Source organism: Mastomys coucha, unplaced genomic scaffold (genome assembly GCF_008632895.1).
Source record: "Mastomys coucha isolate ucsf_1 unplaced genomic scaffold, UCSF_Mcou_1 pScaffold6, whole genome shotgun sequence".
NCBI classification, from domain to species: domain Eukaryota; kingdom Metazoa; phylum Chordata; class Mammalia; order Rodentia; family Muridae; genus Mastomys; species Mastomys coucha.
Window position 1 is genome coordinate 123,229,057 of NW_022196912.1, and position 25,991 is coordinate 123,255,047.

A 25,991-nucleotide genomic window follows, 5' to 3' on the forward strand; every position below is an offset into this window, starting at 1 on the left:
TCTTATCAGTAAGCTGTGTTTGGGAGGGTTGAGGCTTTCCAGGGCAGTGATTTTGTTTTATTGCTGAAAAAAAATACCAAGGTCTCAAAGCCACCCCCCTCCAGGTGTACCTAAGCAGAAAGGAACAGGTGAGAATATAAAAGTAATAACATCGCACACATGGTGTTTATTAAGCTCTATGCTGATTTGTTTATTAGCAAACACTCATAAGCACCCACCAGGTATCAGGCTCCACATGACAGCTGAAAACATGCTCCCCACAGAGCTGCTTTGACAAACCAACATCCTTGCTTTGAGGAATCATCCTAGGAATATAGCAGCAGAGCCGCAGACCTCGCATTACCAGTCCCTCTTCACGAGGCCAGTCACAGAGCACTACAGCGTAAGAACACCCAGCCTGTTCTGAACTGGACCAATCCATGTCCCAGGCACTACAGCATTAAGAACACCCAGCCTGTTCTGAACTGGACCAATCCATGTCCCAGGCACTGCCTGTGGATGCAAGAAGACAGCTTTCTACCCGAGGAGCAAAGTTGGTATCCTAAGAGCACAGGCTCCTAGTAGAAACCCCTGCAACAGGAGTGGAAGAGAGGGATGCAGAGAAAGCACACATGTGGTCCTGGGTTCATTTCCCTGTTGTGGCAACACATAAATAAATGAATAAATAAATACATAAATAAATAGGTGGGTAGAGAAAAAGAAAGTGATTGAACTCTTAAGATTTGATACTGGCTGGGCAGTGGTGGTACACGCCTTTAATCCCAGCACTTAGGAGCCAGAGGCAGGCAGATTTCTGAGTTCGAGGCTAGCCTGGTCTACAGAGTGAGTTCTAGGACAGCCAGGGCTACACAGAGAAACCCTGTCTCGAAAAAAAAAAAAAAATTAAAAAAAAAAAGATTTGATACTGTCAATTCCTCCATATTCTTCCACCCTTAAGTAAACTGTGTTGTGCTTCTGTTGGGAGTGGATCCTCAGTGGATACCCTGAATCTGCAGCACCCAGCTCCAGAAAGCATCCATTTTACGGTTCAGGCTTTCTGTTAAGCAGGCTCTGCCGAGCACTACAGTCCCCACAGGGACTGAGTGCACCATGTCTGTCTGCTTTTGCAGAGATGGATGCAGGCCGTAAATGTTTGCCAGCAGGTCATCTAGATGGCTCAGCAGGTAAAGGAGCTTGTTGCCAAGCCTGGAAGCTTGAATTTGGTACCTGGAACTCAGATGACAGGAGAGAATCAACTTCTTCAAGATGTCTTCTGTCCTTCCCATACTCCCTATGGCATGCATGCATGCATGTAGACACACACCATCCCCACCCACCCCCACAAACAAACAAACAAACAAACAAATAAATATAAATAAATAAATGTACTAAGAAATATTTTTAATGGTTAAGGTTTCTCTGTGAAACCCAAGCTGTTCTGAAACTTGCTCTGTAGACCAGGCTGGCCTCAAACTCAGAAATCTGCCGGCCTCTGCCTTCCAAGTGCTGGGATTAAAGGTGTGCACCACCATCACCACCTGGCTACAGTAAATAATTTTAGAGAATTTAAGAGAGTCTTAAATGGAATGGATTGGAAAGTGTGTTGTGAGATGGACCTTTTATTGCTATTGATAATGAGTCCCTGCGAAGCAGAGCAGCACCCCCTGCCCTTGGGTTTCCGATGATGGCACTGGGTACTCCAGTGTCAACACAGTGTTTCCCACTCTCTAGAGACAGAGGGTCTTGAGCTGGTGTGGTCGGAATGTGGTGTGAACTGAATTCTTAGAGTGCAGGAACTTCCTGGTCAATTTAGTTGTTGTCTGCAGATGGGCAGAGGTAGAAGCTGGGTCCACAGCAAGAGAGCACATGCTAGGTTGGCAGCTGAGGCATTTGGGCCTGGGTCCTTCCCTTGTGGAGTGAAGAAGTGTATAGTCATGCATGTTGGTTCCATCCTGGTCACTCTGGCAGACATGGATTGGATAGCTCTGTGGGTTTGCTGGATGTGTGTCCGAGGATGTTGAAAAGTCTCAGAGCTGGGGTTGCTCTCCCGTGGGACTCAGGGACAGCTCTGTGGGTTTGCTGAATGTGTGTCCAAGCATGTCGGAAAGTCTCAGAGCTGGAGTTGATGATCTTAGAACAGCCCCCTTGTTCTCCCGTGGGACTCCCCTGAGTATCTTCTATGCTGTCTCCCTGAAGTCACTGTGGGTTGGAGCCCCTAGTGACTCCCAGGAGAAGCTGCTCACCAAAGCTCTTTAACCTGGAACATCCCTCCTGCACCCACTGTCCTGAGGGCGTTCCTGCTCTCTAAAGCAGAGGTTTAGAGAGCTGTGAGTTGTGACCCTTGGAGGATGTGTCAACTGACCCTTTCACGGGGGCCACCTAAGCCCATCAGAAAAACACAGATACCTACATTACCATTCACAGAGGTAGCAAAACTATAGTTATGGAGTAGCAACAAGAATGTTATGGTTGGGATCACCACCCTCTGAAGAACTGTATTAAAGGGTCACAGCGTTAGGAAGGTTGAGAAGCACTTAGAGTAAACCAATCCCACCTGTGCTTGGAAGCTGTCCACAGAAGGGGGGCTTGGTTGACTTATGTGCTTAAAGGAAGAGCCAGGGACAGTGATACAGGGACCGCCCCGCCCTTCTAATAAGTTTGACTCTATTCTCAGACTAAGCCTACCTACTTAATGCTTTGCCAGCCCGGGGTCAGGTCCTGTTTGCTTCGTGAGCAACGATATGTCCTAGTCCGCAGCTTCCCAGCACAGAGTGCTCTGGGCCTCTCAACTGGTGAGCCTCTTACTGCACACTTAAGGACCTGGAGTGGGTAGTCTTGCTTTCTTGAAAGGAAAATGGCTGGGGGCTGAGTGTACAAAGCCGTCGGAGATCCGCCTGAGCCTCTCCTGGCTTGTACGTCGGACCCCTGGAGGGCTTGCTTGTTGACTAGTTCACTCATCAAACATTGATTCGGCACTGCAGAGGGTGGGCAATGAAGGGAAGGGAGAAATTAGGAGAGCATCCGATCTCCTTGAAGATGTAGGCCTTTCTGGAGCCTAGGCGTGGCAGACCAGGACAACAGTCTTTGAGCCGTTCTGCCAGAGGCTGAGTATAGGATAGGCCTCAAGGTTTCCCAACCATCAAACGGATAGTGTAAAGGAAAATTCTTGAGTTTTGCACCCAGCATTGGGGCCCTGGCTTTCTCCCCTCCACAGTGCGTACATGTGTGTGTGTGTGTGTGTGTGTGTGTGTGTGTGTGTGTGTGTGTGTATTGATGTTGTTTTGCTTTGAAAGGAATGGGAACAAAGTGGTGTGAGATTTCTGAGTAGGGGACTTGGGGCTCTCGGGAACTTGTGGAGGCTTGACACAACACCATCCCACCAGTGCCAGTGTGCAGCCCATGTCAGCCCGTGGAGGTGCTGTTTCCCCTGGGTTGACAAGGGTGCCTGCCACAGTGCTAATGAAGCCCCTACTGGGAGTTCAAGTGTGGAGGACAGGCTGCCTGATCTCTCTCCAGTCTTCTTGCTCGACTCCCTGGCTCGCTGGGGGGTCTTCTCCCTCATGAAAATAATAAGCTTGGAGGCGCTGTGTGCTCATCAGATGAAAATGAGGCAGGATTTTAAAAGTGCTCCGCTGTCCACTCACCCTTCAATAAAGGGGGAAGGAGACATTAATAAAATGTGGAATCATTTGAAGAAATTACTTGGTCCAAGATTAAGGATAGCTCTAATTAAGTGGCCCCATCTTTCTTGATGGGGAAGGAAAAAAAATCACTTCAGCCCTTAATTTTCTCAAGCCTCCCTATAAGGACACATGTGTGAAGGCTGCTGGGATGTTTATTAGGTCGTTTTGTTTTAATCACCAGCACTGGGCTTGCAGGAGACCCTGCGGACCTTTGCGTAAATTCTCCATCAGCCACTTTAAAAGCTTGTCTGGAACCTTCGCCGGAAGTCTCTCCCATTTTCCAGTATACAGGAAATTTCCATTCCTTTCTCTGATTTTTTGGTTTTTGTTTTCACGCACAGTCAAGCGTAGGTCCTGAAGGCTGGACCCTCACACAGGGGTCCAGTTTTAAGGATACACTGGCTCTGCAACTCTTAGTAGGCAGAAAAGAGCACAAGAGAGGTCAGGTGAGCCACAAAGAGAAGAGTTCTATTCCAAAGCTCTCCAAGGAAAGAGAGGGCCTTCATAATGATGTGGGTTGGAGCGGGCATCCTGGAGAAAGTGGCATGTTCACAGAAATGAGGGACAGAAGGCAATGAAGTGGAGCGGGAGTAGTGGGGGTTAGGGAGGGAAGAGGAGGCTCCGGCAGAGGCCCCATGAAGCTCAACAACAGAGCCATTGTGGAATGCCCAGAGGCTAAGGGCAAAAGAGAGGTGAGGTGAAGGTGGGAAGTCAGCAAGGCCAGATCCTGTGCAGTCTTGTCAGCCTTGGTTGGGACCTGAGGTTTTTTTTCCCTTTTGGGGTTTTAAGTAAGGGTGTGACAAGCATTTTGGTTCTCAAAGGTACTCTGACAGCTGGAATGTGCTGGGTCTATGTCTGGAGCCCCATGTAAGATGTGGAAGCTCCCAAGGGCCAGAAATGACAAGTGTTGAAAGCCCTTCAGCTGCACCACAAGAAATCTCCCTCCACGTTGGAAGGCAGTGTCCAGGAGGAAGAATTTGAGCCCTGCCCCTTAGGCATTTGAGACCGGATCTAAGAACAGAATCAATTAGGTCATCATGGATCAATAAGGGAGAATCATGCAAAGGCAGCATAACTTTTCTGTGGCCAGGAAGCTGTCTTAAGGACACAGGAACACAGAAGTCTAAGCGGGCTGGAATGTAGTAAGGCATGTGACAAAGGTGAAATGCACAGAGACTGCTGGAGGACAAGGGGCAGCGCCCAGCCTGGATTCTCTCAGCTACGATTTCCCAACCTTGATGGTAAGAGTGAAGGTCCTTTCTTCCAGTACAGCAAGGCTGCTTTCCACATTTCCACATGGGGATCTCATCTGCATGAAGAGAGGCGGTGATGTAGCTAGCTGACAGCATGCTGGTTACACATGTAGGAAGCCCTGGGATACTAAGAATGGCAGCGTCGGCCACTTGGAAGATGAAGGCAGAAGGATCAGAAATGCAAGGTCATCCTCAGCTACATAGCAAATCTGAGATTAGCCTGGTCTATGTGAGACCCTGTCTCAAAAATGAAACAACAGAGGGGGTGGGGAGAAGAGAGACAGAGAGAGACACACACAGAGAGACACACACACAGAGAGACACACACATACACAGAGACAGAAACAGAGACACAGACAGACACAGAGAGCGAAAGAGACAGAGAGAGACACACAGAGAAAGAGAGAAACAAGGAAGAAAGCAAGAGGACTTTACATCCATTAAGTCATTCAGTTTAGGCAACAAAATCCCACCTTAACATCTTCATATCTGAGACTAATATTTAGGACATAGAACGAAAGTACTGGCCAGATGTGGTGACACACCCCTTTAATATCGGCATGGGAGACAGAGGCAGGTGGATCTCTGTCAGTTCAAGGATAGCCTGTTCTGAATACTGAGTTGTGGTCTTAGAATCCAGAGGGACAAAGGTGGGGTGTGTGGGGAATCATAGCCACTGGCTAGACCCGGCTCCAAGAGAGCCTCTACAGGCCAGATATGACAGAACCCAAGTAACCCAGGGCCCAGCAGCCTACAGGACACAGGACAATGGTCAGGGCCAAGCAGAGAGCAACCCGCGAGGGTCTTTTTTTTTTCAGGCTTGTCCTTTGGAGTGGAGTACCTCCTGTAGCAAGAGTCTGAGGTGGGGAATGTCCCTCACTGCAGGAGAAGCTCCTCGTGAGAGAAAGCTCTAGGAAGCTGCGCCTGTGAGCCACGACAGCACCCCGGAGTCATCCGAGCACCAAGCATGAAACCCTGCTCAGACCTCACTTTGAGGAGAGTCTCCCCATCTCCCCACATTCTGCTAAGTATCCAGAAGGGCAAAAGTCCTGGGCTTGGCCCATTTGTTCCCTGGAGTTGCCATCAGTAGACCCAGGGAAGGTCACTGCTTCTCTAGGGGGGCTCTCTGGCCACGCGTCATCCAGTATTCCAGGAAATTCTTCCCATCCTTAACATTTTCAACCTTGAAAATACCTACATAACCCCTGGAGGCCCTTTCTGCACTCCTCTGGCCCAAGAGTCTACTTAGTATCTGTTCTCCCAGAGTGCCTGCCTCCTGGGGCACTGGGGGACCCCAAGAGACAGAGCTACCATGGATTCTGTTGTTGTTGGTGGTGGTGTTTTTTGTTTTTTTCCCAAGACAGGGTTTCTCTGTATAGCCCTGGCTGTCCTGGAACTCACTCTGTAGACCAGGCTGGCCTCAAACTCAGAAACCCGCCTGCCTCTGCCTCTCAAGTGCTGGGATTAAAGGTGTGCATCACCACTGCCCGGCCTATGGATTTTTTTTTTTTAAGACAGGATCTGGCAGGGGTGTGAATATAGTTTCACTGATAAAATGTTTGTGTTTCTTGATAAAGACCTAGATTTAGTTTCTAGCACATCATAAAACCAGGTCTGGCCAAGCAGTGGTGGCACACGCCTTTAATCCCAGCACTTGGGAGGCAGAGGCAGGCAGATTTCTGAGTTCGAGGCCAGCCTGGTCTACAGAGTGAGTTCCAGGACAGCCAGGACTACACAGAGAAACCCTGTCTCAAAAAACCAAACCAACCAAACAAACCAGGTCCCTTCCGTCTTGTGTGCCGCAATGCTAGCATTCTGGAGACAGGAAAGTAGAGCAGAAGCTTAAAGTCACTTCAGTTGCGTGAGTTCCTGTACAGCCCGGGGTTCAGAAGACTCTGTCTTTAAATTAAAAAAAAAGAAAAAGAAAAAAAAATTAAAGAGTCTTACTATGTAGCCTGTACTGGACTTGAACTCATGATCTTCCTGTACCAGGTTACTATTGGTTTTGATGGATTGGTGCATGCTTGAAAGAGGGGCTACATTGCCTACCTCTGCCTACACAGAGGGAGGGGAATGCCCTAGTGTAAGAAGAGGTCAAGAGGGAGCACTGTCCCCAATTGCTTCATAGGAAGAAGCTCTGAGCATACAAGATGGGGCTGGGGCCAGCAGCAGGATCGGTGCTACTCTCTGCTGCTTTGGGTACCCCTAGGACACAAGACTTGCAGGGATGGGGACCTAGGAGGCAATATGGTAATGAGAGGAGAAGTGGGCCTTTCTTGTGAGTATCCAAGGAATCCTGGTGTCCACCCTTTCAAAAGGACTGGGCAGGGTTAATCCCTCAGCCCCAAGTCAGAAGAGCCAGTTTAGGGATCTGGCCCTGTCTGGCTCCAGCCTGGCTGTCCCTTCCCAGACTGTCAATCTCTCTTGACAGGCTCTAGGATTAGGTTTGCTTGTTCAAACCACCCGCCCTCCTATCCTGGAAAGTATGAGGCCCCAGGATGCCATAACCCAGCCAAGTCACACTGCCAAAGCCACCTGGGCTCACTTAGGCCTGTAGTCTGGGGGCCAGAGGTACCCTGGCCTGTGAGGTCCTCACTGGGGGCCCAGGGGGTGTCCCAAGGCTCATGGGGGCCTTCTGAGTCAGACCTCCACACGATGGCAGCACGCTCGCACTGAACCTGCTGGTCTCTTTGGTTGTGCCTGGACCCAGCACCGCCCTGGGCTCTCCGGCCCGCGCTCCTCCCTTCCTGGGGAGATGGTTTCCCGTGTCTCTAACGACTTCTGAAACGACTCTGACTTCCTCAGTAGTTGCAGTTTCCACAAGGACCTCTTCTTAGGTTTAGGTGTTTTCAGTGTAACCTGTCACTTCTCCAGCCACCCCTGTCCCCACCCCTATCAACCTCAGGTAGGTAGGAAAAAGCAGGCATGAGTGACTGACCGGTGTGCTCTCTACATCACAGACAACCCCTCCAACCCACTGCTTTGGCTAAGGATGCTATTAAGGGCTATCTATAACTCAAGAGTCCTCTGCTCTTGGCTGGAGGGTAGTCTGGGAATCTGCATGAAGGAAAATGGCGGCTCCAGATCTATCTGTTGAGCAGAGATTCCTCTGGAAGAGAAAATGGAGGAGAAAACTAAAGCGTCACTGTTCCCCAGCCTCCAAACCTGCCTCGGGCAGAATAAACAAGGGCTATCTTATCTTGACCCTTCTTATCTTTCCCTCTCTCCACCAGCTTTGGAATCTTCTCACCTAACAGTCACACAGCCCCTCAGCCTGCCCCCTTTGTTCCTCGACCTCTGTCCTCTACAGGTTTTCCCTGCCCCCCACATTCTCTCTCTTGAGCTGTGAGCTTCACTAGGATCTCTGAGGACTCCAGTCTATGCCAGAACCCTTGAAGACTTAGCTTTTCTGTGAGAGGGAACCCTTGGCTTCCTGGGTAGGCATCAGACTAGATCCAGTACCTGTTAGGGTTTTGTAGGGCTTAGCGGGTTCCACTGAACATTAGCCTAGGCCTGGGCAGCAAAGGCACATGTGTGTGGACACAGGCTCTGTGTCTCCAGCTAACAGTAAATAGAAAGGGGAGAGGTGTCCCACAGGCATCCCAGGATGCAGACCTTCTGACATCTGCAATCACAGGGACCTTATCAGCTCAGGATGCCCCCTGCACCTCCATCAGGTAAAGTCCACCTTTCAAAAGCAGCGAGCCCAGCAGGACGTGACTTTACCAGGGACTGGGACAGAGAGCTGGTCGCTTAGCAGTGCCTAGAGGGGCTTCAGAGTGTGTACTTGTTTTAAACTCACAATTAATCTTTTGCCTAATAATTTTTTTCCTCTACTTACAGAGCTCTTTAGAATTTTGTAAACAAACAAACAAACAAAAAAAAAACAAGCAAGTACAAAAAAAAAAAAGAAAACAACATTCATAAAAACCCACACTGGGTTTACAGTTCCACAGTAGGACATTTGCCTAGAATGTGCTAGGCTCCAGGTTTGATTCCAGCATCCAGAATTTTGTAAAAAAAAAACAAACAAAAAATTATTTTTCACTACTTTGAGATAACCATTTCTAATAATTTTAGTATGTTTCTTTTTTTGTTATGTTTTTTTTTTTTTTTAGACAGGGTTTCTCTGTGTTGCCTTGGCTGTCCTGAACTCACTCTGTAGACCAGGCTGGCCTCGAACTTAGAAATCCTCCTGCCTCTGCCTCCCAAGTGCTGGGATTAAAGGTGTGTGCCACCACTGCCCAGCCTTCATGTTTCCTTTGTAAATATTTTCAAGAATAGCTTCATATATGTGTGTTTGTATGTGTGTGTGCATATTTGTGTACTTGTGTGTTCGTGTGTGGGGTGTGTGTATGTGTGTGTGTGTGTGTGTGCTGTATTGGATTTTCTCTTTCCACCATGGGGTCTGGGGTTGAATTCAGACAGTCAGGTTTGGCAGAAAGCATTTTTATCTACTGAACCTCCTCACTAGTCCTAATTTTATATTTGTGTTATAACACAACACACAACTTCATATTGATTTTCACTTAAAATTTTGTTGCAAGTATGTCATATATATACATATATATGTGTGTGTGTGTGTATGTACATATGTTAGTTTTTTAACATATCAAAAGCATTCTTTACCTAAATCATTTAAAGTTATCATTTAATTTTTCTTTCTTTCTTTCTTTCTTTTTTTTTTTTTGCTTTTTTGAGACATGGTTTTGCTGTGTAGCTCTGGCTGTCCTGGAACTCACTCTGTAGATCAGGCTGGCCTCAAACTCAGAAATCCACCTGCCTCTGCCTCCCAAGTGCTGGGATTAAAGGTGTGTGCCACCACAGCCTGGCTAATTTTTATTTCTTATTGGACAGATGGGCATGCATACTCTACCTGTGGGAGACTGCAGTGCTGCCATCATTTCATAATATCCCATAATGCACAGAGAGCCACTACTACAGAGGATGGAAGCAATGGACTGTCCTCTGGGTTGGTGGCCAGTAGGCATGTGGGAGTTTTACTGTGCCTGCTTTCCTCTTCAGAGTTCAGTCTCAAGAATCAATAGTTTCCCCTGGTGAACGTCTGGGTGCCTAGTCTGCCTGGGTCCTTGTCGGCCCATACAGTGCCTACAATCTTTCTGGGTTCATTTTTTTCTGACTATAAAAGGAAATGGCTAGAGTTAGGGTCCTGGAGCTGAGCCCAGCCTGTGATTGCAGACCTCAGCTGTGTGAAGGCCATCCATCAAGCAGCAGCAGCCGATGTGGGTGCTGACCTCAGCCCCCGTCCTCAGAAGACATGTGCCCTGTTGATCCAGGAGCCCTCATAAGGAATGAGGCTCTTCGCAGCCCACCTGCCTTGTTGGTAACTACCAAGCATAAACAAGATACCAGGGAGGGTTAAATGTCGGCTTCTTCTGTTCCAGAAGATACCATACATACATTTGGACTATTTCAGGATGGCGCAGGCCTTGTAGGAGGATGGTGAGGGGCTCTCTGCTGATCCAGTTACCACCATGTGCAGAGGCAGCAAATGCCACCATTCCTGCCCAGTGACCTAAGAGGAGTGAGAAAAGACTCTTGATCTACATGTAAAGTATCCTTGCTGCGGGCCCAGGACAGGAATGGACGGAGGGAGTGGCGGGGGGTGGGGGGGAGGGAAGGGGGGCACAGCTGTTCAGCAATCTGCAGAGCTGGCTATATCCAAGACAGGCTAGACTCATAGCCACTAGGAAAGACCCTACATAGCCAGGAAAGTGGAGATGGGGGGAATAAGGGGTGCTGGACCTGGCTCTCAAGGTCCCCAGAATCAGGCCTGTGTAGACTTCCCTTAACCACTGCAGACAAGGAGTATAAGGTAACAAAACTTCGACCCCCAAGTCCTCTGTGAAAATGTTGAGATGTTTCATGGTTGAGAGCTGTTCAGAGGCAGAGGAGTCTCAGTGCCCTCCCTGGCTTTGATGTGGCCCCAGGCCACTGTTTCCTTGAGGCGTCCGCAGGCTTCTTCCGCATACACAGCTCCCTCAGGCTGCTTCTCATACAGCCCTTGTACTAGGGGCTTCTGTAGGCACTGTGGTACAGGAAGAAGAGCTGGTGGAAGTCCTCTGGGGGCTACAGAACGGCCTGTTCCTGTGTGGGTTAGAAGGGAAGCCAGGGAACACTAGGGTCCTTGAGCAGGCACACTCACTGTGACTCCTTAACTTTCCCTATGGGATTTCATCTGTCCTGAGGGCTCAGCAGGGAAGGCTGCAGAAAAGACAGGCTGTGCTTCCATTCCTGGCTTTCAGCGTCCACTTTCCTATGGAGGAACAAAGCCTGCAGGCAGGGATGGGAAGCCCCGAATATTCTACCTGTGGACTGGGGGAGTGTATGGCAGAAACATATGTGGCTTAGATCTACTGGAGATGGGGCTCCCCCTGGGCTCACCCCAATCGCCTTTTGTGCCCCACCTCCCAACTTGCAGGTCTTTATTCCAAGCTAAGTGGCTCGGGTTGTCTCAACTCTGTATGACCTGGTGTCTTTCTCAATTTCCTGTTAAACTTGCCAGTCTATCCACTTTCCTCCTCTTGGCCAGGTGAAGCCCACGTAAGGGGTAGCAGTGGACAAGGGTCATGTAGATCTGCCTCGTTCCTCCTGCGTTCCTGCAGCCCAGAGTGAAGCAGCTCTGAGACACACCCACTTCCCCTTCTGTCTTCAGCTCATATCCCTTAGATCCAGCTGTCCTTTCTGCAATGGTAGGCTTTTGTTTTTCCCCCTCATGTTTCCTTGCCTCCACAGCATAGTGGTCACACACGGAGGCTCTCTCTGGCTTTTCTGTAGTGTCCCCAGTAGATGCACACAGTCAAGGGATAAGCTTTGTCCCTTGTCTCCACCCTGAAGGGTCTGCCTTCCTCTCTATACAGAGACAGACTCGTGGCTATTATTTGTCTACTTTAATTCATTTGGTTGACAGGCATCAGACCTAAATCAGATTTGCAGTCAAGAGAGGAAATTTTCTAAATGTTTCCTTTTTGCTCTATTGGCATGCAGCAGAAGCAGCTACGGGGCTCTTCCTCCACCTCCCACCGGTGGGGAAGACAGCATTTGTCCAAGTGTGACTTGGGAGTGCAGAACACTGCCTGTTTTCCAGGCCCTTGGAATGGCTTGGCTCAGCACATAAAAAAAGATCCTGACATTTGTGTCCCCTTGACTCTTCCCAAAGTAGCATCTCTGGCGGGCAGTACTGCCTTGTAAGGCAGGTGGTGGCTAGGGCCAGGAAGTGTGTGGTCAGCTGGGGGGCATGGGGACAGGGATAGTCATAAACAGCACAGGGGATTAACTCTGGCCCGCATGGCTTTTGGGAGTTCGGAGGAATGAAGAGATGGCGCCAAGGGAGGGAGAGGTGTTGGTGTGTTTTTCGAATGCCAGGACTATAATTAAGGGGTGAGAAGATTCGTGCTAACCCGTAACCAAGGCTGCAGAAGAAACCATGAAATCCAATAGCCGGAGAAGCCTGGATTTGGAACCTCACACAGCCCTAGCTTTGAAGCCTATTTCAGAGCTCAACACATCCATCAAAGGGCTGCTGGGCTCTGACAGTGTCAGGTGGCATGTGTCTGTCTCCTGGTGCCTAAAGTAGCTCTTGGGCACCTTCAAGTCACCTGTTCCAAGACTACCTCAAAAGACACAGAGGGACTTTCCAGAGAGTCTTCTTATGCGCATGTGTATAGTTGGGGGGGGGGGGATCCCCATCTCAACAGAGGGCTTTCCAAGGGCATAAGCAAAGGTTTTCCAACATCCATCCATGGTAGGAAGAAGTGTTGGGTGTATGTGCCCAGGTTGAAAGGGCTGGCTGGTCCACACTCGGCAGGAGTTAAACTTCAGCCTACAAGATTGTGCCCTGAAGGCCACACACACACAGTTCCTGGGATAGGCATGTGGCAGTTGCTAGTCTCTATCATAGCATATGCTGAACAAGTTTTTAGTATTAAAAGGTTCTTTTTGTAAAAAGTTGATCCTGCCTTTTTCCAAGCTCTGTGGATGTCCCCAGTGCTTCCTGGATGTGCCACCATCAGCCCTCACTCACAGAATGCCTGGAGAGCAACCTTTTCCCTTTTTCTACCGTCTCTGACCACATCCTCTGGACCCAGTGATTCCTGGAGAATCTACCCAGGCAGACTTGGTTGTGGCCAGGCCATGTGGGCACGCTGTTGCCTCAGGCGCTGGCCAACAGCCTTTCTTAGAAAGCCATGGGTTTGGTGTCCCCCCTCCTACGCAGGGCGCAGCCTGCCCTGCTGGGCACCACTGCTCCCTCCGCAGTTGCTTCTGAGGGAAATTGGGTTCTGGGGTCCCACATGGGACTTCCTGATGAGGAATTAGGCTGAGGGGGACACTGGTCTTTAAAGGAGGCCACATTACTCAACAAACAAGAGTATTTGAGCCCAGCTTGGATGAGACCCAGTGCTGCCCACGGGTATCCATGTTGCTCACTGGGGCAGGCAAAAGCATGAACTTGCAAAGTCTCAGCTTAATTCCTGGCGCTCGGAAGTCCACCTCCTTCCTGAGCTGGTGGTAATCGGCTAGGCCACAGGACAATTAGACATGACCTTGCGGGGAAGCCCTGCCAGTCTAGAGCTATGACGGCTGACTCAAGAGGGCTCTCTGGGTTTCAGTCCGCCCTGGAGATCTTTACAGAGTCTCCTAGGGAGATCCAGTCAACGCCTGTCCTCCCTCCCTGCTCAGGGGTCCCAAGCAACATGCCCACCCTCACAATACCAAAACTGAAGGTCAAGAAGCCGCTTTATAGCCGGGCGGTGGTGGCGCACGCCTTTAATCCCAGCACTTGGGAGGCAGAGGCAGGTGGATTTCTGAGTTCGAGGCCAGCCTGGTCTACAGAGTGAGTTCCAGGACAGCCAGGGCTACACAGAGAAACCCTGTCTCGAAAAACCAAAACAACGACAACAAAAAAAAGCAGCTGCTTTGTATCTGAATATCCCTTCTTCTGGAACATGGCCCAAAGTTAAGAGGGTGCATCAGTCTGGTTACTTTTGGCATCTTGGAACTTTTACCCCAATCTTGTCACCTGCCAGTCTGGACTTGTGTCCATCTCCAGGACGGTGCTACTCCGCCCTCATGGCAGGATATGCTCTAGTCCTGCCCACTAATAGAGGATATGTTGGCTATGTGGACCATCCCCTCTGGCCTCCCTCTAGGCTTTGTGCTCTGTAGCCTCCCTACTCCATTCTACCCCAGCTGTTCCCAACAAGAAGGCTGCCACATTGAAAGTCTCAGGGCCCTTCCAGTGCCTTCTCGGGATTCAGGTGAAATGCCCGTGCTCTTGGAACAGCCCTCCCTGCCCATATCCTGGGCTAGACCCTTCAGCTCTGCTAGGCTTTACTGTCCTGTCCCCCCACCCCCGTGCCTCCCCCATCTTCTCTCTTCTTCCTCCCTTTTCCTGAAGGATCTCTCTCTCTCACACACACAGAAACCAATTAAGTTGACTGCATAAACACACCAGCTGATGGATGGGCTGTCACCCAGTGAGCGTACCTTTTCAGTTCTCAAGGCTGCTCGAAGGACCTGGTCCACACCTTCCTTCTCAGGCTCCTTCCTTCTAGAGATTTGTGCACTGGGGCTGTCAGGGCTAGAAACAAGAAAGACTTCATGGAGGTTCTGGATGGAAACAAGCCACACATTCATTCCTCCTTCATTAATTCACCAAGTATTTATCCATGGTTTCTCGTTGCCAGGTCTCACCAGAGCTGCGGGAGGAGAGGAGGTGTGGCCTAATGGTGGGGTCAGAGACTTGGACTCAGACGACAGGGTTACCCAGAGTGGAGCATGTGAAGGCAAGGTGGAAGATTCAGGGGTACATGAGGCTCTCCAAGCAGGAGGGGTGCTAGGGTAGACTCTGGGAAGCTAGGAACAAAGATCTCCCAGACATCTGAACATTTTGCATTTTTCTTTTTAATTTGAGGCCACTTAAAAGTTGTGCAAAGATATACTCATGGGATACATAACGACAAAAACACATTCTAGTTAGAGCATCATGAATTAGGTCTTTTGGTCACTGTGAGCAGGTCACAGTGTTCCCGCACCAAGCTGCACAGCACAGTCTGTGGTACATGTGACTTGTATGTTTGGCACAGGATATCCAGATTGCGGATACATGCAGCATAGACCTTTATGAACACAGCAGGTGGTGAGCACATGGTAAGAACACATCTAAGACCAGAAGAAAGACGCAGAGAGAGGCTGGGAGGGGCTTGGTGATAAGAGAGCTTGCCTGGTGTGGATCTGCTCCTGGTTCTAGTCTCATTGCCAGGAAATAAAGAAAAAGAAGAAAAGAGAGACAGAAAGAGCAGGGGGTGGGTTTGGAAGTGGGGAGGGGGGAGGAACACCCTGAGTATAGGGATTTGTCAGCTCTTACACTCCTGTGGAAACTGCCACACATTTGGTCTGCTGTGGACAAAACTGCCATCATACCACTACATATCTGTAGACATCACCTATGTCCAGCCTGTCTGACCTTGCACTTATGGTCAAGGCACAAGGCACACTTTGTGCTTCTGCCATCACCATTCACACCAGTCAGAACTCCATTCCCATGATGCAGTGCTCTCCACACACACCCACGCCGAGTGTTTTCTCCCCTGCGTTCACTGTATGAGTGGAGATATGCAATCTATCCTTCCTCATCTCATTCAGAACAACAGCCCGGCATCTCACGCTGTGGCCGTGCCTTCCTATACTTGGGTTTTGGGTTTTTTTGTTTTTTGTTTTTTGTTTGTTTTTTTTTTTAGATGAACTCACAGAGATCTGCCTCTGAGGTCTGGGATTAAAGGAGTGCATCACCATGCCTGGCCTGTGTCCTGCTCTTGTAAAGTCAGGCATCATCCCACTGTGCCCGATGACCACATCAGGTGGACTCCATTTGGGGACACTTAGCTATCTCCATTGTTAGTCTGCTGTGGCCAATGCTGCTAAGAATATGGATGAGCAAGTTTCTGTCAGAGGCCCTGCTGGCTTCTTTTCCCCCCTAGTGCATGCCCAGAAATTGAATTTTCAGATCACCTGAACATTTTGTTTTCTTTGTTCATTCTTTCTGAGCCACTGAGGGTGGAGCCCAGAAACTCATCAACACCAGACAAGTCATCTCCCACCCCTCTCTACTCCAGTCGTCTGGACATTTGAAAGCAGAACACTTTGTGTCCAGTTGGCAGTTTGGAAAGGCCAGTAAGAAGTCACCTTGGCTATAGGCTATAGGGGGAATGCTGAAGACAGAGCTCGGAATGGACCTACACAGACACACTAGGAGGAGACAATAAGCCCCAAATCCGGCTTGTGAGGAGGGGCTGGGAAACATGCAGGGCTGGGGTCTGTTTTGAGTCAACCAGATAGGTCATTGGTTGCTGGTGTGGCGAGAAGAGAGTGGAGATGCCCTGGCAGCTGGGCAGGCAGAGTAGCCGGTAATGACACCATTATCTACGTGCAGGGTCCAGGGTCTCCCTCGTTGGCGAAAGGGGGTGGGGGGGAGATAATGAGTTCAATTTGGCTGATTTAATCATTTCTTTTTTCATGAATTCAGCAAACATTTCTGGAGGGTCCATTAAGCGCTTAGCTTAGAGCTGGGCACCCAGAAAACACAGTCAGGGAGAGAGGTCATTGCCCTGAGCTGGAGGAGCCTATAAAGGCGTATGTACTAGGTACCCTTTTCGAGAGGGAGGGGGACCCGAGTGGCTGTGGACTCTGGAGAGCTGTCTGTTTGGTAGCAAGAAGAAAGAGAACAGGGTCCCGAAGAAGGAAGCTGCAAAGCATGTGAGGGCTGCTCTAAGTCCATAAGACAGGAACTAGGAACGGGCTTTGTGCACACAAACTCTGTGTGACTTACAGGAGGAAGAAGTAGTCTGAGACCTGCAGATCCCTGACTCCTTGGAGTCAGACTGAATGTTAGGGCTTGATTGTGGAGATAGGGAGGTAGATGCTGGTGCTGAGATCCAATTAGGAAGAAAGAGAAGGAGAAGTATTTCCCTCAGGCCACAGAGGAAGAGCGGACAATGCGCTTTAATTCCCTTTACTGCCTTCCAGGTGGGCCCCATACAGCGAAGGCTTTGCTGCGATTCCGCCCAGCCTCTCTCAGATTCAATGCTTGCTTTGGGGCTTCCAGGACCCCCACCTCCCCTCAGTGCCTGGTGTTAGGGTAGAGTGGTGGCCATAGAAGAATCCTGTGGGTTCCCTAAGAGCTACAAATTCAGGCTCTGGAGTGAGGAAGAAGCAAGGTTCAGAGTTGAGTAGGGACAGAACACTGATTAATGAGGGTCACTGACCCCAGAGTCCAGCCTCCCGGTGCAGGCTGAGGTCAGCAGGCCCGTGTGGGGGTGTACACACCTGCTCAGCACGAGTGTGAGGTGAGTGGGCTCGATCTGTGAGGCCGGAGGATTAGTACTGACTCAGAACGGGTCAGGTGCACCGCACGGGGGCTTTTGTTCAGCCCTGCCTGCCTTTGTCCCTTGCCTGTAGCACGCCCGGGCTACATGATGTCACTTCAGCCGCATTAAGCTGGAACAGCTCAAAATTGAATAATTAATTACACTCAGCTTCAGTTGCAGTGACTAATTGATCAGGGGCCGCCAGAAGACACCTGGACAGGATTAACTGGGTACAATAAAGCCTGCAGGCAGGTGGCACAGGCCCCCATCCTCCACGCTCTGTGTGTGATTTAATTAGGGCTGACTTGATTTCTCTATTCTTGCTGGAGGTCTCAGGCAGATCCTATCCTGGCCCAGGGTGGCATCTGGACATGGTGACAGGCTGGGGTCTGGAAAGATACGGGCCCCAGGCCACCTGTGTCGTAGCTAGCTCTATGGCTAGGGCAGAGGTCTAACCTCGTGGCATCTTGGTCTCCTCACCAGTCAAGTGGGTATATCACGGCTGTGCTCGGCATCCTGCTAAGCCCAGAAGTGGGGTTACTTTTGTCACTGTCTTTTCGGCCCCTCCAGACAGGGTGATCCAGCTGGCCCTCATCTCTTGACTAGCTAGAGCAGAGGCCCCCTAGACTTGCACAGTCTGCCTTATTTCTTGTTGGCTTCCTGGAGTAACTAATTGTCTTTCAAAGCTGTATCTCTGGAAGGTCCGCAGCTACTGAGTAAGCTTCCTGGATGTGTAACAGAGTATCATCCTTCGGCAGCTTGATAAACAGCCCTGTTCTCAAACCAGACTCAGCCAAACCCTACTGTGAAATCCCACAACCGTGTAAGCCAAGCCCGTGCAAGTGGTACATCCTGCTCCTGTGAAGGGCTGCGTAGATATCGTTGGGGGGCTGGCTGTGCATGGAGTCATTCCAGGCTCCAAGTGAGTGCTCTGATGTGGACTTGCGTAGTGGAGATGGCCCCGTGTTTATGCCACAGAGACTTTAGCTCCTTCACGGTTGCCCTGGCAAAACCCTTTGGCCCTGTGCCCTCTCCAGGTGACTGCAAGGACAGGTGGCCACCATGAGATGATTGTTCCTTGTCTGTTCCAAATTTGAAAAATGTGCATGTCTTAGGTATATGTGGACAATGGTGTCATCTACCCTCCTAAGTGAACCAAAATCAGAGCTAATAAGCTCTTGGTAGGTGTGTAGGACAGGTAGAGACAAAATGGAGGTGATGTCCCCATGGCTGGGCTTGGTGACGGGGTTGTGGCTCCTCAGTGGATGGCCCTTCCTCAACCTACCTTATCTACTTCTAGGACAAGAGGTCACTGTCTTCCATTAGCCTTCCTCCATGCTCTCATTTGTCTCATTGACTTCCATTGGCCTTCCTTCTTTCCTTGCTCTCTCTCATTATAGAATAGTCTCCCAACAAGGGGTTCCAGGCCTGCGAGGGCAGCACTTCAGAGTCTGAGCTTTGCTAAGTTCCAGAAGGAGCACAGAGAATGTGTCTGTCCTCTGCCATGTGGGCCAGATGTCATGGTGTCATGTTGGCAACCCATGGTCCAAACCACTCACCCATGCCAGACACCCATGCAGCCTCCTGTCCCGACATCTATCTCTGTCATGAAACCTGCCAGGACAAAGTTCCTCAAAGTTCGGGGGCAAAATTCAGGAGTGGCCACAGAGGGAAAACAAGGATCTAAAGGAAGGATCTAAAGGAAGTGATAAGGCACAGATAACAGGATCTGTTATGACCTAGGAGTGGATTCTGGATGTTTCTGGTCCCACTGTCCACATCCAACCAAAGTCCACAAAGAAACAAAGGGCTAAAGATACAACCGATCTAAAGGATAGCAGACAACACCTGCTGAGGTCTGCATCTGTAAACACCCAGGAAGCCAGATCTCCGCTGGGGAAGGGTGTCTCCCTCCAGAGGCCCAGATATGGCTCAAAGAGGCACCAGGCAGAGCCCATGGGGTGCATAGGGCCATGCTCCCTTGGGATGCTGACTGCCTCTGAAGGTAAGCCATTTTGGCTGATCTTTATTTTTACGTGACAGAAGTAGCTTGTTGTAACAGATTCAGATAGGGATGAATGTAGATTCCCCCAAAATATTCACTGCTGAGTGGTTGCTGTGGCTCCTTCCAAATATTTTTAGGCATATCCAGTCATTTAACTAAATATGTACACACTCATGCTTTTTTTAACAGATGGGATCATCCGACACAGACGGTCCCTTCAACTCGTTTTTGCTCCCAACAACACGCTCCCGACTTCCCCTGCCTGTGCATGCCACCCGGCTTCACTCTGTCTGTCAACCAAGTAGTAAATAGTATTCCTTAAATGGATGCATTTCATCAAGCCGTTTCTTTAATGATGGGCAACAAGGTCACCACAATTTTTTTTTGTTATTCTAATTACAAATAGAGCTGTTGGGGGAGAAATGAGTGACCCAAGCACTCTATCCATATGTACAATGCATCACAAAGAAACATTTAAAGTGCTCTTCCAAAAAAGCTGCGCCAATCCCCACTCCAATGATGGCAGATGACTTGGAGAATTCTATTAAAGCCAGAGAGGCTATACAATGACAACAGGGGATGCAAAATGCATAGGAAAAATAGGAACTTGACTTGAATCATGGAGGAAGGGAGTGTGTGCCTCTTTTCCTCTGCCCTCAGGAGCTGCTTTTGGGGGAGCGGAGCCTTGCTTGGAGTGTGGGAGGATTCCAGGGTTGGCTGACCCCCCCTCCCCATCTATCTATGTCACAGGATCCTACCCAGCATGGCTGAGGACTCATTCATCAATCGGCTAGCTGGGGCTGACCCCACTGGGCAGTTTGTTGCCTTTCCCCAGAGGCCCTTTTCCAGTAAGAGACTGCAAGAGCTCAAGGCTTAGAGGGAGGTGGGCCTTCTTCCAAGAAGCCCTCCTTCCTCAGTGGGGCTGAAGAAGAGGGTCTGACTTCCTCAATAAACTGTCACAGCAAGAGCTTGCTTTCCTGAGTCGCCATAGCAAGGGAGTGGCTCTTCTTCCCCAAATCCCCTCTTTAAAAGGATCCGGTTTTGGAGAGCCAGGTTTCCTCACAAGGGACGGGAAGACGTTCCATATTTCAGTCATTGTCAGACCTTGACACAGTGTCCCCCAGGCCTGCCAGAGGAAAGCCACATGCTTGGCTGGTGTGGTCAGCCCCCTCTGCCCTCTTCCTGCCCCTAACGTACTTCAGAACCAGAAGCAGAGCTTCAAACAGAAGGTCAGTGGGCCCCTGGCCTTGGTGACTCTCTTCAGAAGTCAAAGGTCATCCAGACACAGGAATCTCTTCAAAAGTCAAAGGTCACGCAGAGGCCTTTCCTGCTCTGTTTGTGCAGGCTGGGGGTGGTGTGTGCAGCAATACAAGCACACCGAAGGTCAGCACCCCCTCCCACACAGGGGCCCAGTGAACATACTCCTGGAGGAGGTTTGAATTCCCACTTTCTAACTTCAGGGCTGGTTCTATGCCTCAGTTTCCTTGCTTACTCAGATACCCAGCACGGCCAGCTCTGCAGTTCACTGTGCCTCATGTCTTAGATGTTCACTGTGGGATAGCCAACCCCAGGCACTGCCTTTGTAAATGAGTGAAGAGAGAAATCCCAGAATCTGCTAAGTGCAGCTATGGAAGCTTAAAGCCCTTATCTAGCCTCCAGATAGTGTCTGGCTTTGGAGAAATCCCACCCATTGCTGAGTCAGGTTCTATGGGAGTCTCACAGTCAGACAAAGAGAAAGAGATTCCCCAGGGCTAAGGAGGCTGTGCACGTGGAAGCTGTGGTGCACATGGAAGCTGTGCTTTCTCTCTCCTAACTTGAGCTGCAGCCACTACCCTGACAAGCCTGGTCTGGCCCCATCATCCAACTTCCTTATGTATTTATTTAAACCCTGAAGCATCCTGAAGAGGACTTAAGGCCTCACCATGAATACCATCTTTGTACAGCTTTCCAACACTCAAGGCTGAAAACCTAGGCAGGGTAGCCTGGCTGGGGTGGAGCCCCAACCTGGCTAGAGGCCCAGGCAGGTCACCTAGACATTGCTGTCTCCTCATACAGAGCTTCCTCAGGCTCCCTGACCTGGGGACAAACAGATCTTGGCAAGCTCCCATGATGGGAGAAAAAGACCTATTGAAACTCTCCCCACACATATAGATGGCACTTCTGGGACAGGATCTTAGTACATACCCTAGGGCCTGGTGTGGAGAGCTGTGGTATGCAGAAGGAAGGCTTTGAGAGCAGTCTCCCACCCAGGCTTCTGTATATGTAAGTCCTGCAGTTTCTGGCCAGTCCTCATCCACTAGGAGAAGAGCTCTTTCTACGTCTAGTAGAACTGCTCCTGCGATTTGCCTAGGTCTCAGGGTCTGCCACCGACTGGCTGTGGCTCCTCTCTCCACATTTGTGATACATACTGTCTATCCTCACTTCCTAGCTGTCCTTCAATAGCCTAGGGTGGCTTTAAAGCTATCCAAGGGATGGCTAGAGTATATGTTCCTCTCTGTTCACCCCTGAGGAGCAACAGCCAGTATCTGGCTATCTCTTCATGAACAGAAAGAGCTTTAGGGAAGGCCAAGAGAAAGCTGGGCCATGGGGGACCTTAAGGGAGGTCATGTCAACAAACAGTCTGCATCAGGAGAGGGTCTCAACTCTGTTCCCAGACAGATAAAGATACTGGGAGTTATGAAGATACCTAGTCATCTTCTCTGCAGCCCCTGGTCTTAAAACCCAAAGTTCTTGTACTGTCAGGGCGGACACTCTTCTAGAGAACTCTGTAGGTCTACACAGTTTAGAAGAGATTTTTCTCAGGGACTGCCGTCCCCTACACTCGGCTGGAAACTTTGGGAACCTGTCCGTCTAGCACCTGTTCAGCTTTGGGTCAGATAATGGAAGAAAATGTGTAACTGTTAGAGCCGTGGCGGCTAGTTCTGACCACGGTTAACACAACGGCTGCTCGTGGAGTGTAGAGGGGAAAGGCCAACTTGAAACCAGACCCCAGGTCCTGTGTACATTCCAGCCTGTGCCAGAATGAGCCTGCACGTACTCTGTTCCATTCTCCATGGCGCCTGCTCCACTTGTGATGGGGGGACATCGGGTGGTCCTGCCACCTGTTGGAAAACTCAGATGCCTGTAACCAAAGCAGGGCCTGGAAATAGCCCGGGACATGGCACATCATGTTGGCACTGCCCTTGACCACCTGTTAGGGAGGTATCTAAAGAAGAATCTGAAAGGCAGACCTTTTATGGTGTTAGTTTGTTGCTCTGCAGCTCTTGGGACTGGAGCCAGGGTCTTGTGTAGGGTTTGGAGATGAGGGTCTTGTAGGGTTTGGAGATGGGGGTCTTGTGTAGGGTTTGGAGATGGGGGCCTCAGTATGTATCTCAGCCTAGCCTACAACAACACTGTATAGACTCAACTTACCTCAAAGTAGAAAACCTCCTGCTTCTTGCTCCTGTGTGCTGGGATCCCAGGCCTCTTTACCTCATCTGCAGAGAGACAGACTATATGACCCCTCTAAAAGATCGGCTATGCTTTTTAGACACACACAGACCTAGATTCCAAACCTGGCTGAGCTTGTCACTTTGGAGCCATAGCTCTCTGCAGACAAGGGGAGGAGACCCTCCTTTGGGGGTCATGCAAAGCCCAGCAAACTATGAGTGTCCGGAGTCCAAAAGAAATTGCAACATAACCATACTTGTCCTGAAACTCACCGAAGGGCAGAGCTGAGGCCCTTGGAGACAGGATCAGTCCTTTGATGGCCCCTGCTGCAGAGCTACCACTTCAGAAAGACCTTTCAGAATGGTACAGAGGTTACAGTCCACAAATAGAAGGTCAGTAATGGCTACAGCTGCCAGGCACCAAGCCACCCGAGTGTCCCAAGGGCTGGACTTATAAGGAAAAGAAGTCATTCCCCTCTACCCACCCACCAGGTTCAGGTGAAGGTCTTGAGGTGGCTACAGAGAGCCAGCAGGGCCTCAGAGCTGCTCTGGGGTCTTGGCCAACATACCCAACACACACAGATTCCTGACCCTGAAAACATCTCAGGACATGGGACACAGCGCCAGGAAGCTCTTGATTGACTTCTACAAGTTGTGGCTTCCTAATGAGAATAAGAGACCTTTATTAGAAGTTTCTGTGGCTTTAGGTGTATGTATATGATAGAGCTACCAACATGCATGTCAGATTTCGACAGAACTGGTGCCACCGTCAGGTCTGTTTGCTGCTGGCCATGTGTGCCTGAATGTGTCACTTCTTACTAATGGGCCCCAGTTTTCCCAGCCGAAAACCAGGACAGAGAGCATTCTTGACCAACTCTTGTAAGAATCAGGCACATAGTCCCCTGAGTGCGATCCCTTCAGGCCGAAACCTGCTTCCCACCAGACGAAGGCCCTGCCTGGCCCCTGAGCCCCAAGTTGGAACCTGGTAAATCAGCTCTCTGCCAAGAAACTCATGCAGCCACCACACTGCTCTCCCTGTATGTCAGCTGGGGACACTTGAAACCAACAGAGGACAGCGGCTTTAGGCAGAAGTAAATTGCACACTTCAGAGCGCAGGATGAATCCTTGCATAGCCAACTCTGTGGGTTCTGGATCCATGGAAGCAATGAGACAGGGCTGTAGGGCTTTGGGAATGAGAAAAAGGACCAATTAAGGCACTTTGGAGAATGGTGAGTCTCCAGGCCCCACAGAGGGAAGGGCAAAAAACATGAGCAAATGAGGAATGGGAGACTCGCAGGGCTTAGGAGACTCACCCCAAGCCGCCAGGCAGCAAGCAATTGGGTAGAAATCCAGGGCCAGGCCTGCCTGGTGCCTCAACTCCCCAGATCACCACAGGCTTGGGGAGCAGAAGGTATTAGCCCCTGTGTCTGTCCACAGAAACCCTGTGGCTCCTCACAGGGAGGCAGGGTACAGCGCCATGAAGTCTCCTGTCCTGGGCTATTTTAGGGCTTCTGCTGAGAGCACAGGAATTCCAGTACATGGGCCCAGGGGCCAGGACCACCTGTCCACTCTTCCCAAGTGGAGGCCAAGGATGGGTGAACCAAGGTTGGAAAAAGTCAAGACTACCTCAACTCCAATTTTAGCCCCACGCATGTGTGAGATCAGGACATAGCTGTGTCCTGCCAGGCTCCCAGCATGTCCTATTTAGGACAGACCCTCGTCCCACACCCTCTCAATCCATCATTACCTGCTACAGATGACTCGGGAATGCACAGCTTTGTTCTGCTGAGAAGGCCCAAGCAGGGAGCTCTCCGGTGTCTTATTTCTCCCTAGGCAATGGGCCAAGGTGAGAGTCTGGGGTCTGGGTGCCCTGGAACTTAAGGAACAGCAGTTTTTGAGTAAAGGGGCAGCTCATGGCTAAAGAACAGGAAGAGTTGGAGTTGGCCCTTCCGCCAGTTGAGTACCTCAGGAGTTCTGGCTCCTAATATGGAAAATGGGACCCAAAACCCACTCTTACCGGCCTCTTGAAGGGATTAGCTGATACCCTGGCAGCCCCTTGGCTTGGGCAGTCCAGCCATGTGAGGCCCCAGCTTGCCCTGCCTCAACCCTGAGCTGGCCCGCTGGCGGCCTTGAACTTGTCCCACAGGCAAAGGCCCTGAGGGAGAGAGGAGGGGGCTTCAGGTCCAGAGGTGGCTTGGCAAGCAGAGAGGCCTTCAGCAAGAGATGTTGGTTGTTCTCCAGATCTGAGCCCCCACCCTGGCTGTACAGAAGTAACAGCTGGTGGGAGCCTTCACTTGTCACCCTGCGGACACCACCTCCAAGGGCGCTGGCCTTAATGCCATGTCTTCCCCAGCACCACCAGCTTCTGATACTTCTATCCATTTTGTTATGAGCTTTGGCTTCTGATAGTTTAACTGAGCTGGAGCCTGTGTGCTTGGGACCCCTTGAGACCCTCTGAGAGTTTAGATCCTATGCTTTCCTGATCCTATTCTTGGTTTCCTAGAGAAAGCAAGCGGTCCGCTTTTCATACATAAACACTAGGAGATTCCCCAAATGACAACTGTACCCTCCTGTCAGACAGAATAGGACCTACATTTAAACATGCCTAATTGAAGCTGTGGGGATATGGGCCATCACGTCTGGAAACATAACGGCCGAACTTCCATATTTACAGTTGGCATAGCAAAGAACAGATTGAGTCTCATGTGAAGTCACAAGAGTAGGCTGGGGAGATAGTCCTGTTGATTATGTGCAGGTTGGGTGAACACAAGGGAACTGAGTTCAACTCCCCAGAAACCATGTAAAAAAGCTAGACATGGTGGTATGCACTTAGAATCTCTCAGAGTTTATCAAGTAGAGACAGAAGGATCCCTGGGGCTCACTGGCTAGCTAGCCTTGCCTAATCAGTGAGACCCAGGCTAAAGGCTTGTATGAAAACACACACACACACACACACACACACACACACACACACACACACGCGTGCACGCTCACGTGCACATACACATGTACACATGCACATGCACAAACACACACCTCACCACCACAAGAACACTGGGGAACTTTTGAAAGTGTGGTTTAAGATGAACATGGCTGAAAGACTGGAGACAAAAGAGTGGCTGCTCTAGCTTTTGTCCTGGGCTGAGATTCCAGGAGGGAAAATTCAGACAGCTTTTGGAGGAAGCCCTTGCTGAGGAGCCAGCATTGAGCAGGGAGAAATTCAGGGTGTCAGAGCTCTCAGGTAAGAGCACAAGGAG

The 25,991-nt window shown here is 50.2% G+C and overlaps 1 long non-coding RNA gene across 1 annotated transcript; it reads right to left on the reverse strand.

Moving 5' to 3' along the window:
• Positions 1-22,717: 22,717 nt before the first annotated feature.
• LOC116079652 lies at positions 22,718-23,398 on the reverse strand. Its single transcript, XR_004114112.1, has 3 exons — positions 23,304-23,398; positions 23,008-23,087; positions 22,718-22,782 (listed from the first exon to the last, which is right to left on the reverse strand). It is a non-coding gene; the product is annotated as an uncharacterized LOC116079652 (long non-coding RNA).
• Between the last annotated feature and the right edge of the window lie 2,593 nt (positions 23,399-25,991).